Source organism: Oncorhynchus nerka, linkage group LG8 (genome assembly GCF_034236695.1).
Source record: "Oncorhynchus nerka isolate Pitt River linkage group LG8, Oner_Uvic_2.0, whole genome shotgun sequence".
Taxonomy (NCBI): domain Eukaryota; kingdom Metazoa; phylum Chordata; class Actinopteri; order Salmoniformes; family Salmonidae; genus Oncorhynchus; species Oncorhynchus nerka.
Window position 1 is genome coordinate 44,898,118 of NC_088403.1, and position 16,654 is coordinate 44,914,771.

Genomic DNA, 16,654 nt, shown 5'->3' on the forward strand with positions numbered 1-16,654 from the left:
CAAGGAAGTAGACCTGTAGTTTTCTAATGTTTGTTAGCTTTTTGAATGGCCTTAAAAGGGCAAAAATGTAGTGCAATGTTCGTCAGCGCAACATTATATTAAAAGGCATCTGTCAGGAGTAAATTCAGCCGCAATCACAAATATATTCTGATAAATATATATTTTAAACAACTGCATTTTCACAAACGTAATATATAATCGCCAAGCCCATTCAAAATAATTAGGGGACTGACTCCGGAAGAATGATGAAGTGGCTAGTCACTTTCATGGCGTATAGGCGTACATATACACACAAACACACTGGACCAACATTGTCCTTCTCGCGAGATAAATATAAATGCTAAGGTTTTTCATGCCAGATTGACATCATTTACGTTGTCATACCAGCCAGATTAATAAGAATAAATTATATGTTCCTTGGAGAACACAGAATGATCAAGCTATTGAGTAACAGAAGATCAAAGACCATTGGCAGCCATTTTACCAGTAGGTATAGTAACTTGTCATCTTTCATGTTCAACAACACACCAATCACATGTGACAACAGGAAACACAGCAGGTCAAAAGCAAGCTTACTGTAAAGCCAGGAAGGTCTTCCATATCATTAGAAACAGAAAGACAGCAACCCTTTGGTGGGATCAAATCACCAACTTTTAAATTAACATTAACAGTCTAACCTATTCCACCCAACCTATTCCATCACAGAGAACAAACTTGTCATATCCACATCATGGAGCAAAACAAACTGAGAACTGTCGTCCCTGGGTGGGCTCGAACCACCAACCTTTAGATTAACAGTCTAACGCGGTAACCAATTGCGCCACAGAGACTTGTGGTGTGATTGACCCTGACGCTTGATCGCTGGCCATTCGTGCTCTCATCCAACTGAACATGGAGTTGTCGAAACAACAACACTTTGTTCCAATGGTTTGACCATCAGCAGGGTAAAATAACAGGAATCTCATTACAGGTTCAGGATGTCACATCCACATCATGGAGCAAAACAAACTGAGAACTGTCGTCTCTGGGTGGGCTCGAACCACCAACCTTTAGATTAACAGTCTAACGCGCTAACCAATTGCGCCACAGAGACTTGTGGTGTAATTGACCCTGACGCTTGATCACTGGCCATTCGTGCTCTCATCCAACTGAACATGGAGTTTACGAAACAACAACACTTTGTTCCAATGGTTGTGTTAACGTGCATCAAAAGTGCAGCAACATTTTCAAGGAAGTAGACCTGTAGTTTTCTAATGTTTGTTAGCTTTTTGAATGGCCTTAAAAGGGCAAAAATGTAGTGCAATGTTCGTCAGCGCAACATTATATTAAAAGGCATCTGTCAGGAGTAAATTCAGCCGCAATCACAAATATATTCTGATAAATATATATTTTAAACAACTGCATTTTCACAAACGTAATATATAATCGCCAAGCCCATTCAAAATAATTAGGGGACTGACTCCGGAAGAATGATGAAGTGGCTAGTCACTTTCATGGCGTATAGGCGTACATATACACACAAACACACTGGACCAACATTGTCCTTCTCGCGAGATAAATATAAATGCTAAGGTTTTTCATGCCAGATTGACATCATTTACGTTGTCATACCAGCCAGATTAATAAGAATAAATTATATGTTCCTTGGAGAACACAGAATGATCAAGCTATTGAGTAACAGAAGATCAAAGACCATTGACAGCCATTTTACCAGTAGGTATAGTAACTTGTCATCTTTCATGTTCAACAACACACCAATCACATGTGACAACAGGAAACACAGCAGGTCAAAAGCAAGCTTACTGTAAAGCCAGGAAGGTATTCCATATCATTAGAAACAGAAAGACAGCAACCCTTTGGTGGGATCAAATCACCAACTTTTAAATTAACAGTCTAACGCGCCAACCTATTCCATCACAGAGACTTGTCATATCCACATCATGGAGCAAAACAAACTGAGAACTGTCGTCCCTGGGTGGGCTCAAACCACCAACCTTTAGATTAACAGTCTAACACGCTAACCAATTGCGCCACAGAGACTTGTGGTGTAATTGACCCTGACGCTTGATCGCTGGCCATTCGTGCTCTCATCCAACTGAACATGGAGTTTACGAAACAACAACACTTTGTTCCAATGGTTGTGTTAACGTGCATCAAAAGTGCAGCAACATTTTCAAGGAAGTAGACCTGTAGTTTTCTAATGTTTGTTAGATTTTAGAATGGCCTTAAAAGGGCAAAAATGTAGTGCAATGTTCGTCAGCGCAACATTATATTGAAAGGCATCTGGCAGGAGTAAATTCAGCCGCAATCACAAATACATTCTGATAAATATATATTTTAAAGAACTGCATTTTCACAAATGTAATATATAATCGCCAAGCCCATTCAAAATAATAAGGGGACTGACTCTGGAAGAATGATGAAGTGGCTAGTCACTTTCATGGCGTATAGGCGTACATATACACACAAACACACTGGACAAACATTGTCCTTCTCGCGAGATAAATATAAATGCTAAGGTTATTCATACCAGATTGACATCATTTACGTTGTCATACTAGCCAGATTAATAAGAATAAATTATATGTTCCTTGGAGAACACAGAATGATCAAGCTATTGAGTAACAGAAGATCAAAGACCATTGGCAGCCATTTTACCAGTAGGTATAGTAACTTGTCATCTTTCATGTTCAACAACACACCAATCACATGTGACAACAGGAAACACAGCAGGTCAAAAGCAAGCTTACTGTAAAGCCAGGAAGGTCTTCCATATCACTAGAAACAGAAAGACAGCAACCCTTTGGTGGGATCAAATCACCAACTTTTAAATTAACAGTCTAACGCGCCAACCTATTCCACCACAGAGACTTGTCATATCCACATCATGGAGCAGAACAAACTGATAACTGTCGTCCCTGGGTGGGCTCGAACCACCAACCTTTAGATTAACAGTCTGCACCACAGAGACACGCCAACCTCTTCTCATCCAACTGAACAGAGAAACAACAACACTTTGTTCCAATGGTTTGACCATCCATCTCATTCAGGTTCAGGATGCACAACAAACAAAGAACTGTCGTCCCTGGGTGGGCTCGAACCACCAACCTTTAGATTAACAGTCTAACGCGCTAACCAATTGCGCCACAGAGACTTGTGGTGTAATTGACCCTGACGCTTGATCACTGGCCATTCGTGCTCTCATCCAACTGAACATGGAGTTTACGAAACAACAACACTTTGTTCCAATGGTTGTGTTAACGTGCATCAAAAGTGCAGCAACATTTTCAAGGAAGTAGACCTGTAGTTTTCTAATGTTTGTTAGCTTTTTGAATGGCCTTAAAAGGGCAAAAATGTAGTGCAATGTTCGTCAGCGCAACATTATATTAAAAGGCATCTGTCAGGAGTAAATTCAGCCGCAATCACAAATATATTCTGATAAATATATATTTTAAACAACTGCATTTTCACAAACGTAATATATAATCGCCAAGCCCATTCAAAATAATTAGGGGACTGACTCCGGAAGAATGATGAAGTGGCTAGTCACTTTCATGGCGTATAGGCGTACATATACACACAAACACACTGGACCAACATTGTCCTTCTCGCGAGATAAATATAAATGCTAAGGTTTTTCATGCCAGATTGACATCATTTACGTTGTCATACCAGCCAGATTAATAAGAATAAATTATATGTTCCTTGGAGAACACAGAATGATCAAGCTATTGAGTAACAGAAGATCAGAGACCATTGACAGCCATTTTACCAGTAGGTATAGTAACTTGTCATCTTTCAGGTTCAACAACACACCAATCACATGTGACAACAGGAAACACAGCAGGTCAAAAGCAGGCTTACTGTAAGGCCAGGAAGGTCTTCCATATCACTAGAAACAGAAAGACAGCATCCCTGGGTGGGCTCAAATCACCAACTTTTAAATTAACAGTCTAACGCGCCAACCTATTCCACCACAGAGACTTGTCATATCCACATCATGGAGCAAAACAAACTGAGAACTGTCGTCCCTGGGTGGGCTCGAACCACCAACCTTTAGATTAACAGTCTAACGCGCTAACCAATTGCGCCACAGAGACTTGTGGTGTGATTGACCCTGACGCTTGATCGCTGGCCATTCGTGCTCTCATCCAACTGAACATGGAGAGAAACAACAACACTTTGTTCCAATGGTTTGACCATCAGCAGGGTAAAATAACAGGAATCTCATTACAGGTTCAGGATGTCACATCCACATCATGGAGCACAACAAACTGAGAACTGTCGTCTCTGGGTGGGCTCGAACCACCAACCTTTAGATTAACAGTCTAACGCGCTAACCAATTGCGCCACAGAGACTTGTGGTGTGATTGACCCTGACGCTTGATCGCTGGCCATTCGTGCTCTCATCCAACTGAACATGGAGTTTCGAAACAACAACACTTTGTTCCAATGGTTTGACCATCAGCAGGGTAAAATAACAGGAATCTCATTACAGGTTCAGGATGTCACATCCACATCATGGAGCACAACAAACTGAGAACTGTCGTCTCTGGGTGGGCTCGAACCACCAACCTTTAGATTAACAGTCTAACGCGCTAACCAATTGCGCCACAGAGACTTGTGGTGTAATTGACCCTGACGCTTGATCACTGGCCATTCGTGCTCTCATCCAACTGAACATGGAGTTTACGAAACAACAACACTTTGTTCCAATGGTTGTGTTAACGTGCATCAAAAGTGCAGCAACATTTTCAAGGAAGTAGACCTGTAGTTTTCTAATGTTTGTTAGCTTTTTGAATGGCCTTAAAAGGGCAAAAATGTAGTGCAATGTTCGTCAGCGCAACATTATATTAAAAGGCATCTGTCAGGAGTAAATTCAGCCGCAATCACAAATATATTCTGATAAATATATATTTTAAACAACTGCATTTTCACAAACGTAATATATAATCGCCAAGCCCATTCAAAATAATTAGGGGACTGACTCCGGAAGAATGATGAAGTGGCTAGTCACTTTCATGGCGTATAGGCGTACATATACACACAAACACACTGGACCAACATTGTCCTTCTCGAGATAAATATAAATGCTAAGGTTTTCATGCCAGATTGACATCATTTACGTTGTCATACCAGCCAGATTAATAAGAATAAATTATATGTTCCTTGGAGAACACAGAATGATCAAGCTATTGAGTAACAGAAGATCAGAGACCATTGACAGCCATTTTACCAGTAGGTATAGTAACTTGTTATCTTTCAGGTTCAACAACACACCAATCACATGTGACAACAGGAAACACAGCAGGTCAAAAGCAGGCTTACTGTAAGGCCAGGAATGTCTTCCATATCACTGGGAACAGAAAGACAGCATCCCTGGGTGGGCTCAAATCACCAACTTTTAAATTAACAGTCTAACGCGCCAACCTATTCCAGCACAGAGACTTGTCATATCCACATCATGGAGCACAACAAACTGAGAACTGTCGTCCCTGGGTGGCTCGAACCACCAACCTTTAGATTAACAGTCTAACGCGCTAACCAATTGCGCCACAGAGACTTGTGGTGTAATTGACCCTGACGCTTGATCGCTGGCCATTCGTGCTCTCATCCAACTGAACATGGAGTTTACGAAACAACAACACTTTGTTCCAATGGTTTGACCATCAGCAGGGTAAAATAACAGGAATCTCATTACAGGTTCAGGATGTCACATCCACATCATGGAGCACAACAAACTGAGAACTGTCGTCTCTGGGTGGGCTCGAACCACCAACCTTTAGATTAACAGTCTAACGCGCTAACCAATTGCGCCACAGAGACTTGTGGTGTAATTGACCCTGACGCTTGATCACTGGCCATTCGTGCTCTCATCCAACTGAACATGGAGTTTACGAAACAACAACACTTTGTTCCAATGGTTGTGTTAACGTGCATCAAAAGTGCATCAACATTTTCAAGGAAGTAGACCTGTAGTTTTCTAATGTTTGTTAGCTTTTTGAATGGCCTTAAAAGGGCAAAAATGTAGTGCAATGTTCGTCAGCGCAACATTATATTAAAAGGCATCTGGCAGGAGTAAATTCAGCCGCAATCACAAATTGTTAATGGAATTTCTAAATTCCTGTATGTTTTATAGCCAAAACAGATTCGCACTCATTCTAATTCATTAATGAGTTGTAAGTTCATTAATTATGCATGAAGTAGATTGAGACCAGTCTTAAAAGCCAAAGGTAACAGCATTTATTTCAAGTGAGTACTGCCACATACACATAGTTCCACAGGTTATAAACTGAAAATGACGTCAGCGTTTTCTAAACGTTCTATCTATTTCACAAGGTAGAGGGGCCCTCTAGCTCTCGAGCCGTCGCGTTATCAGCATGAAGTCAAGGCCAGTCAGTATAAATCAACATTCTAGACAATCTGGAGATGGGCCGTTTCCGCCACCTGGAGATTTGTACAACTGAATGAACTAAGGAACAGACCTTCATTGTTACTATACTCCTGACTACATTATATACAATTGGGAATGGGAGCAAGAGAGAAAATTCACATGTACAGTACATTATAGCATTTGGACTAGTCAGTTCTGATTGGAATGTATACATAATTAGTCATTTCAACCATAATTTCCTCTAACAATCCTCCCTTTGATCAAATATTATACATTCAAATCTACAAAATAAAAATATTAACCTACTCACACTAACCTTATTATAAAGGTTTATCAGATTATCATATGAATATACACATAACCAACATTATTATAAATGTTTATCCGACTCTTCACCCATCATTAATCAAATCTAACCTTAACTCCAACTGTTTTTAAACCTACATCAGAATCATAACTCCTCTTTCAGGATTTTCGTTACAATCTTTATTAAAAACAGTTTAATCATTGAAACAAATTACAATCTAATTCCCCTTCATGTCAACACTATTCTCATCAGACATAAATTCCCCACAAATGACAGATCCAGATGAGTCCACTTCCTCTGTAGACATGCCTTCAGTCCTCCACGGGTCAGAACCTGGAATCGGCCCATAACGCACCATCTGTAGTGTCATTGATCTCTCCAGAGTCCTGGAAACAAGGCCTCGCACACAGGGAATTAGACAACATTTTTTTTTTTCATACACACTGTCAACCCAATTTAGTTCAGAGAACTATCCACCCCAGAGTTTCTGCCAACCCGTGAGCCAGGGTGGTCAAACCAGCTGAGGCTTCGGGCACTGATTCGTCCGGAGCTGTGTCACTTGGGATGTAAGACATGGTCCTGATTATCACGCCCACTTCCCCCTTTTATCTAATGCAATTCTATTCTGTCAGGCCTTCCAGCTGGTTGCTTCAGTCTGTTCTACAAAACCTTTAATAACACCTCTGGTATACCTGCTAAAGCGCTGTTGATTATCATAAATATAATTAATCCAGTCCACGTTCTTGTGAGAGTAGAGCCCCGGAAATGCTTAACTCTAATCCTGCTAGGATCTGATTTCTTGCTTTGACTCATCTGGCACCTCCCCTGGAATCCCAATGTTATCAATGTATACCTTGTCATCAAATGACCCAGATGGAGTGCTTCTCTTTTCCCTTTTAGATAACTTCATGTCCTGTTGTCTGAGTGTAAAAGACATCCAACGCACATGACCCCACACAACCACTAGGTGTCAACACTGGCCCACTTTATTTTATTGAAATCCCCAGAGTTCAACCAGCCTGTCAAATCAGACATGGTCTCGTCAGTGGTCATATTCTCTGTCCTATTGCAAGTACTAACTTCCCGCACGTATTTCCCATGTGTACCGTACCGGGCCAGACAGTAATATTCTCCCCTTGTCACTGTAAAGGGAGGAAGTCTTGATTTAAGGGGAACCTGGGGATATAAATAGTGAAAATCAATTCAACTGTCATTATCTGGCATTCCTGCTTTCATGAACAGCTTTACCATACCGACCCAAACTCCTCTACCCAGAACCGTACTAGGGTGTCGACCAAGACCTGGTCATCTCCCTACCACAACCCTTGATCCTCCTTCATTTAAAGGGTTAAGCGTCTCTTTATGCCACTCTACCTTCTTCCATACTGGGTGAGTGGATTCATATAGCCCTCTCTCCCCATGAGCTATGACCTGTGTCCACGATCAATATGGGAACCTGCACCGGTATCTCTTCTCTTTTGGAACAAAATCCTCACTGTCTAAACCATGGGTCAAATTACCACTCTCCGCATATCTAGTAGGACGTGCTGTATCAGGAATATGTCACCCACGATAAAACAGCTTCAGACGAACAGCTTCCATGTGAAGCCCCACCCTCTCCCCTAGAACACATCGCCTAGCAAGAGCCAGACACATCTTCACAACAACAGTGAGGAAAGGACAGGTAAGGTATTTTTCATTCGAGAGATGGCCCCCAGAATTCTGTTAATTCCAGTTCTCCTCTCGAACTCTGTTATTGTTCGATAGGGTCAAATGTGCCTTACCCTCCCGCAGTGCGATATGAATCCGGGTAGCTCTTTCAGCTAGCTGTCACCAGGAGTCCTTGGTATGGTCCCCCCAACAGGCCTATGGGACTGGATTGAGTGACTTCACCTGTAGTGCATAAAATCTTGGACATACAGGTTTGGTTACAATTTTTTTTTTTATGTGTTAATTATCTCGTAGGTCACATCCTATTCTAGAACACCATTTACCCATCCCCCCTTTGTTACCTGGCTCTGCCCAGGTAACAACCTTGCCTTATTCTTAAATAATGACTTAGGTAAGATTTAGTATATTATCCTTCTGTTCTGACATTATCATTTAGGAGCGCCCCTTTCATTTTCCACATGTCCAATTCTCGCTTTTGTCTCCACTCAGTAACTGTTATCTACACATTATGTTATCTTTGCTCGTCCTGGCTTCCCTTCTAAAACTTCTCCTCTCTGCTCTCCAACCTTCAAGGTCTCTGCAGTGCGGGGGAGGGCTCTTCTGTCTGCCTTTTCCCCTCTCTGTCTGTAGCTCTGTCTCTCATGTTTCCACATTTGAACTACATGTCTCACTGTTTGGCTTTATCTAAACTCATGGATTTTCTTTTAGAAAAAAAAACATGTCTATGAGAGGCTTTTCTCTAAAGTCCTTACATTTCCTTAATCAATCTATCTTAATCCTAACAATAATCCTAAATCATCACAGATGTCCTATATTCCTGTTAAATGTAAACAATCAAACCTGGAATCGACAACCATGGAATCCATTACCACGATGTTTTACGATTCAGACATCCAGTCTCTCCCTCTCTAAAATGGTTCAACCCAAACCAACGCCACAACCCTTGATGCCTACCTAGGTATCAGCTGATCGTTTTTAGCATCTTTCCTGACTATCCTGGCAACTCTCAAATTACTGTTACAAATGTATTTTGTAATTTATATCAACTTCTGAAAAGTTACTCGAAACCTCTCCGTTATCCCCAGTCCCTGGCGACAAAAGTGCCTCGCTAGTGACGTCATTATCAAGCGCTCAACCTGCCAATTCGCAGCGACTTCAAATGAATTGTAAATCATTCTTGTTCGATTAACCAAACCTAATTTATCACATCTGTTCAAATCCTGAATTATAATTTACCACCCCAACCAACATCTCTAAATTCGCTAATTTTATAAAAACCTTTCGATGGGCATAAATTGTAATTGCCTCTTTGTTATCATTTAGAATCCATTTTGCTCTAAGTAACTGTCTCGTCTTTGACTTAGTATTTTAATTACTCTATTCCCAATACGTTATTCACTTGTCAAATTAAAACTATACATTTATTTAAATACGACTCCCATCTCCATACATTATTCCCCCAGATCATTATGGGCAAAATAGCGTATTACCTCAATTGTCTCGCCATTATTTTTAATGCCTTCTTTTTTTTAACAAAACGTATTCAATCTAAAACACATAATAAACGTTCAGTTATATTTAGACAACCACTGGCGACCGTATTTTTCCGGCAAAACATGCAAATAGGTGAATTTCACTCCAATATCAGTTTTAGTTAACCGCCTCGGCTGGGAACCGAACCGTGGATTGCCGTTGGTAAAACTGCTGCGCTGACCACTCTATACCACCAGTGCTATGAAATTGACTGAGACTCTCTGCAAATATACCCATTTTTACAGTTATCTTTATTTGTTACTCCGACATCTAGACAACAGAAAATAGCCCAAATTTAAACGCCCCAAATTTTCCCTCAGTTAGAATTCTCGTTAATCTCGCTCCCTTTGTATCTGAACCTTCTCTTTCTTTACTCGATTGTCGCCTCTGACTTCCCCACAGTTAAATTACAACCTGTTGACGATTTTTTCGGGGAGTGTTACACTCCCGGGCGAAATGCCCAATTTTGTTACAATTAAAACATCTTGTATTTTTCTTTTGACTCACCTTATTCATTTTTCTCGACTTTATTTCCTTCTCTAACTCCATTATACCTCTCTCGGCTTCAGCGGGATCCACATACTTGGGTGGTAATTTCACAGGTTGCTCCAGCAGCCGTATTCTTATAATCACCAATTCGTCGACTGGATTATCTCTGCATTGTTGGTATAATCGAGGAAGATATAGTTTGTTACCCTCACGCCCACCCAATTGGTTAACTTCTCTATCTGCGGGAGCGGTGGGTAGTGCCTCTCGTACCTTGTTAGATTTAATCTCTTTTTCGGCGCGTCCCATTCTCTTTTTTGCTTCCGAAAGCCAAACTCCGGCTGTGTATAACCCCTGTTTATTCTGCTTTTTCACATTATTACCACATTCCTTATGTATCTGTTTTATAAGGGATTCCAGCTTCTCTACATTTAGACGGCCATCAAAATCGTATTTTTTTTCCATCTTAGACCGAAATCGATGTTTCTCCTGTCTCTCTGTTCCATGTAACGCTCGTCTCCCGTTAGTTCTGGGGCTTCTTTCGAGGCATTTCTCCCCATTCTTAATCCTTACCGTTACTAGTAGCTATGGTCTTTAATCACTTATCTATGCCTTTCTATATTTAATTTTTAAATTCTTTATGTGTGGCTTTCTACGAATTAGCAATTTACCGTTACTTAATTACTTAGTTTTTCTGTCTGGCTATGCGTATCTTTATTTGGATATTTCAGTAGTATTAGTTCAATAGGAACGATGATCAATATTTTTACAAGATTACCGTCCTATTTCCCAGTACCTTATTTAATATCCCGTCTTAATCTCGGGCGGGTGTGTTTCTCATGAATAAGTTTAGCTCTTTTATGGAAATCTTACCAATAGCTTTGACTTTTGAATCAGATATTAGGTCTAACCTTACAACTATAAGCCCAGGGTTTGTAAAGCCCTAGTTAAAATCTTATTTTCCGGTTGTGTCAGTAAAGAACGCTAATAATCGTTATCTCACGCCACTAATTGTTAGACTCCCCTCTCGCATGGAACTATCCTGTCTATAGATATGGCTTTTATCTCATTTCTTTAGATTTAAGATTCCCTCTCCTCCTTATTTGGATATTTTCCGTAGTATTAGTTGAATCGGAACGGTGATCAATACTGCCACTATTTAAATGACCAATCCAGTTATCTTGCGCATTCTTGCCGTCTCTCTACACCCAGTATTTGTACAAGATCACTGTCCTATCTCCCAGTACCTATCCCTTCTTAATCTCGGGCGAATGTACCTCTCGTGATTAAGTTTAGTTTATTTACGGTAGTGCACATTACCACAGGTTATTTTCGAACCTGCTTCCGTGTATATCGGTTCTACAAAACCCATTGTATGATGATCATACACCCCTGTGGGGATAGCAAAGCTCTCACTATTGATGAATTCTCAGAACATCAACTAAAGAACTCAAATCCCCCCAAAATCAAGAATAAAGGCTACTTTACCTGGCTGCCGGCTGGGAAAAGCACTGTTCGTTTGAATCTAGTCACCCTCTCTGTCCTCTGTGATAATACGCCGGCCTGTTTCAATTTTAACCTCAATTCAGAGGTCAGGTCTTTAGTAAAACGAGTCAAAAACGAGTCCGTGCACGATTTTCAGCGTACTACTTCCAGATACCAGGGAGGGGTATTTAGATCCGACTCGAAGGACCAAATTGTTAATGGAATTTCTAAATTCCTGTATGTTTTATAGCCAAAACAGATTCACACTCATTCTAATTCATTAATGAGTTGTAAGTTCATTAATTATGCATGAAGTAGATTGAGACCAGTCTTAAAAGCCAAAGGTAACAGCGTTTATTTCAAGTGAGTACTGCCACATACACATATTTCCACAGGTTATAAACTGAAAATGACGTCAGCGTTTTCTAAACGTTCTATCTATTTCACAAGGTAGAGGGGCCCTCTAGCTCTCGAGCCTTCGCGTTATCAGCACGAAGTCAAGGCCAGTCAGTATAAATCAACATTCTAGACAATCTGGAGATGGGCCGTTTCCGCCACCTGGAGATTTGTACAACTGAATGAACTAAGGAACAGACCTTCATTGTTACTAAACTCCTGACTACATTATATACAATTGGGAATGGGAGCAAGAGAGAAAATTCACATGTACAGTACATTATAGCATTTGGACTAGTCAGTTCTGATTGGAATGTATACATAATTAGTCATTTCAAACATAATTTCCTCTAACACAAATATATTCTGATAAATATATATTTTAAACAACTGCATTTTCACAAACGTAATATATAATCGCCAAGCCCATTCAAAATAATTAGGGGACTGACTCCGGAAGAATGATGAAGTGGCTAGTCACTTTCATGGCGTATAGGCGTACATATACACACAAACACACTGGACCAACATTGTCCTTCTCGCGAGATAAATATAAATGCTAAGGTTTTTCATGCCAGATTGACATCATTTACGTTGTCATACCAGCCAGATTAATAAGAATAAATTATATGTTCCTTGGAGAACACAGAATGATCAAGCTATTGAGTAACAGAAGATCAAAGACCATTGACAGCCATTTTACCAGTAGGTATAGTAAGTTGTCATCTTTCATGTTCAACAACATGAACAAGAGAGTTCCAAGATGGCGTAGCAGTCGGACGTGTGTTTTGTCTTGTCCCGGCCTGTCTGGTGTAAATATAGTTTTCCTCGTTTTTTCTTTTTCTTTTTCTTTCTGTATATATTTCGTACATATTTTAATCTCACTTTCCAACTACAGGCTGAATTTACTCTCCTGCAACCCGCATCACCCAATGTGGTACGGATCTGCTTTTTCTATACTCTAGAACCGAACCCCCATCAGAAGCTAGCCAGCTAACTAGCTAGTACTCAGTTAGCCACTGCTAGCGGTCTTCAAAGCTAACCAGGACACCAGCGCGCGACATCAACCCAGAGCATATCAGACTGCTTTTTCTCTACCACATCTCCGGATTCCTACCGCAAGCTCTGAACCTTTACACCGGATCATCGCAACTAGCTAGCTGCAATCCGAGTGGCTACTCCTGGCTAACGTCTCTGTCCCAAAGCAAGCACCAGTTAGCCTTGAGCTAGCCTCGAGCTAAGCCCATCTAGCGGTCTTCAAAGCTAACCATCTCCCGACTAGCCGAAGAGGTCCAACAATACCTCTTTTGCCAATTGGCCTGGACCCTTTACTGCCGACACGGAGCCCCGCCGATCCACCACGACTGGTCCGCCGACATAATCGTCCGAGGTGGTTTCAACAGGCTTTTCCGTTGCGACATCGCCAAAGGTCCATCTGCTGGCCAAGGCCCGCAAGCTTTCTGAATCGCTGTGTCTCCAGCTCACCTAGCGTACTAGAGCACCTGTAGCATACTCCTGGGCTACAATTACCCGGGCCCACGACCGGTCTGTCGATGTCACCGCATGAAGAGGAATAAACAGACTCACCCCATCGCAACGTCCCCCAAAGGTTAACTCTCTAGCCCTCGCTATCTCCCTGCCTGCTAATTCGGCCTGCTAACGGCTAGCTTGTCTAGCTCTGGTCCGCTAGCTGCTACCTTGTCTAGCCCGGGCCTACGAACTGTTAGCTTGTTAGCACAGGCCTGCTAACCGTCTGAATCACCGCGCCCCAAATCTCTTTTTGATTTTAATTTGTTTATACCTTCCGGAAACCTGCCTCACCCAACGTGATACGGAATCGCTATTACTTTTAATTTTAATTTTATTTTTATGACACACTCAAGAACCTCCAGACGCTAACCAGCTAACTAGCTACAAGCTATTTAGTCATTGTTAGTTTTTTTTTTTTTTTTTTTTTACCTGGATAACACTCGCCAGCCCAGCTTCCCTGCCCATCCACCGCTGCCCCCTGGACATTGATCTCTTGGCTACATAGCTGACGCACGCTGGACTGTCCATTAATCACGGTACTCAATTTTGCTTGTTTGTTTTATCTGTCGGCCCAGTTGCCTAGTCAACGCCATTTTACCTGCTGTTTGTTGTGCTAGCTGATTAGCCTCGCCTACTGTTTTTAGCTAGCTTTCCCAATTCAACACCTGTGATTACTGTATGCCTCGCTGTATGTCTCTCGCAAATGTCAATATGCCTTGTATACTGTTGTTCAGGTTAGTTATCATTGTTTTAGTTCACAATGGAGCCCCTAGATCCACTCTGCATACCCCTGTTACCTCCTTTGTCCCACCTCCCACACATGCGGTGACCTCACCCATTACAACCAGCATGTCCAGAGATACAACCTCTCTCACCATCACCCAGTGCCTGGGCTTACCTCCGCTGTACCCGCACCCCACCATACCCCTGTCTGCGCATTATGCCCTGAATATATTCTACCATGCCCAGAAACCTGCTCCTCTTATCCTCTGCCCCCAACGCTCTAGGCGACCAGTTTTGATAGCCTTTAGCCGCACCCTCATACTACTCCTTCTCTGTTCCGCGGGTGATGTGGAGGTAAACCCAGGCCCTGCTGGTCCCCAGGTACCCTCATTTGTTGACTTCTGTGATCGAAAAGCCTTGGTTTTATGCATGTCAACATCAGAAGCCTCCTCCCCTACGTTTGTTTTACTCACTGCTTTAGCACACTCTGCTAACCCTGATGTCCTTGCCGTGTCTGAATCCTGGCTCAGGAAGGCCACCAAAAATTCAGAGATTTCCATACCCAACTATAACATCTTCCGTCAAGATAGAACTGCCAAAGGGGGCGGAGTCGCAGTCTACTGCAGAGATAGCCTGCAAAGTAATGTCATACTGTCCAGGTCCATACCCAAACAGTTCGAACTACTAATTTAGAAAATTACTCTCTCCAGAAATAAGTCTCTCACTGTTGCCGCCTGCTACCGACCACCCTCAGCTCCCAGCTGTGCCCTGGACACCATTTGTGAATTGATCGCCCCCCATCTAGCTTCAGAGTTTGTTCTGTTAGGTGACCTAAACTGGGATATGCTTAACACCCCGGCAGTCCTACAATCTAAGCTAGATGCCCTCAATCTCACTCAAATCATCAAGGAACCCACCAGGTACAACCCTAACTCTGTAAACAAGGGCACCCTCATAGACGTCATCCTGACCAACTGGCCCTCCAAATACACCTCCGCTGTCTTCAACCAGGATCTCAGCGATCACTGCCTCATTGCCTGTATCCACCACGGAGCCGCAGTCAAACGACCACCCCTCATCACTGTCAAACGCTCCCTAAAACACTTCTGTGAGCAGGCCTTTCTAATCGACCTGGCCCGGGTATCCTGGAAGGACATTGACCTCATCCCGTCAGTTGAGGATGCCTGGTCATTCTTTAAAAGTAACTTCCTCACCATTTTAGATAAGCATGCTCCGTTCAAAAATGCAGAACCAAGAACAGATACAGCCCTTGGTTCACTCCAGACCTGACTGCCCTCAACCAGCACAAAAACATCCTGTGGCGGACTGCAATAGCATCGAATAGCCCCGTGATATGCAACTGTTCAGGGAAGTCAGGAACCAATACACACAGTCAGTCAGGAAAGCTAAGGCCAGCTTCTTCAGGCAGAAGTTTGCATCCTGTAGCTCCAACTCCAAAAAGTTCTGGGACACTGTGAAGTCCATGGAGAACAAGAGCACCTCCTCCCAGCTGCCCACTGCACTGAGGCTAGGTAACACGGTCTCCACCGATAAATCCATGATTATCGAAAACTTCAATAAGCACTTCTCAACGGCTGGCCATGCCTTCCGCCTGGCTACTCCAACCTCGGCCAACAGCTCCGCCCCGCAGCGCCTCGCCCAAGCCTCTCCAGGTTCTCCTTTACCCAAATCCAGATAGCAGATGTTCTGAAAGAGCTGCAAAACCTGGACCCGTACAAATCAGCTGGGCTTGACAATCTGGACCCTCTATTTCTGAAACTATCTGCCGCCATTGTCGCAACCCCTATTACCAGCCTGTTCAACCTCTCTTTCATATCGTCTGAGATCCCCAAGGATTGGAAAGCTGCCGCAGTCATCCCCCTCTTCAAAGGGGGAGACACCCTGGACCCAAACTGTTATAGACCTATATCCATCCTGCCCTGCCTATCTAAGGTCTTTGAAAGCCAAGTCAACATCTCGAATCCCACCGTACCTTCTCCGCTGTGCAATCTGGTTTCCGAGCCGGTCACGGGTGCACCTCAGCCACACACAAGGTACTAAACGATATCATAACTGCCATCGATAAAAGACAGTACTGTGCAGCCGTCTTCATCGACCTCGCCAAGGCT

At 42.5% G+C, this 16,654-nt stretch overlaps 1 protein-coding gene and 6 non-coding genes across 7 annotated transcripts in view; all 7 read right to left on the reverse strand.

Moving 5' to 3' along the window:
* Positions 1 to 16,654, reverse strand: part of LOC135572704 (uncharacterized) — a 221,963-nt gene that overhangs the window by 8,692 nt on the left and 196,617 nt on the right. The gene's annotated exons all lie outside the window — the stretch shown is intronic.
* Positions 1,020 to 1,093, reverse strand: trnan-guu (transfer RNA asparagine (anticodon GUU)). Its single transcript has one exon. It is a non-coding gene; the product is annotated as a tRNA-Asn (tRNA).
* trnan-guu (transfer RNA asparagine (anticodon GUU)) lies at positions 3,081 to 3,154 on the reverse strand. The gene has a single exon. It is a non-coding gene; the product is annotated as a tRNA-Asn (tRNA).
* trnan-guu (transfer RNA asparagine (anticodon GUU)) lies at positions 4,027 to 4,100 on the reverse strand. The gene has a single exon. It is a non-coding gene; the product is annotated as a tRNA-Asn (tRNA).
* trnan-guu (transfer RNA asparagine (anticodon GUU)) lies at positions 4,286 to 4,359 on the reverse strand. Its single transcript has one exon. It is a non-coding gene; the product is annotated as a tRNA-Asn (tRNA).
* Positions 4,548 to 4,621, reverse strand: trnan-guu (transfer RNA asparagine (anticodon GUU)). Its single transcript has one exon. It is a non-coding gene; the product is annotated as a tRNA-Asn (tRNA).
* trnan-guu (transfer RNA asparagine (anticodon GUU)) lies at positions 5,753 to 5,826 on the reverse strand. The gene has a single exon. It is a non-coding gene; the product is annotated as a tRNA-Asn (tRNA).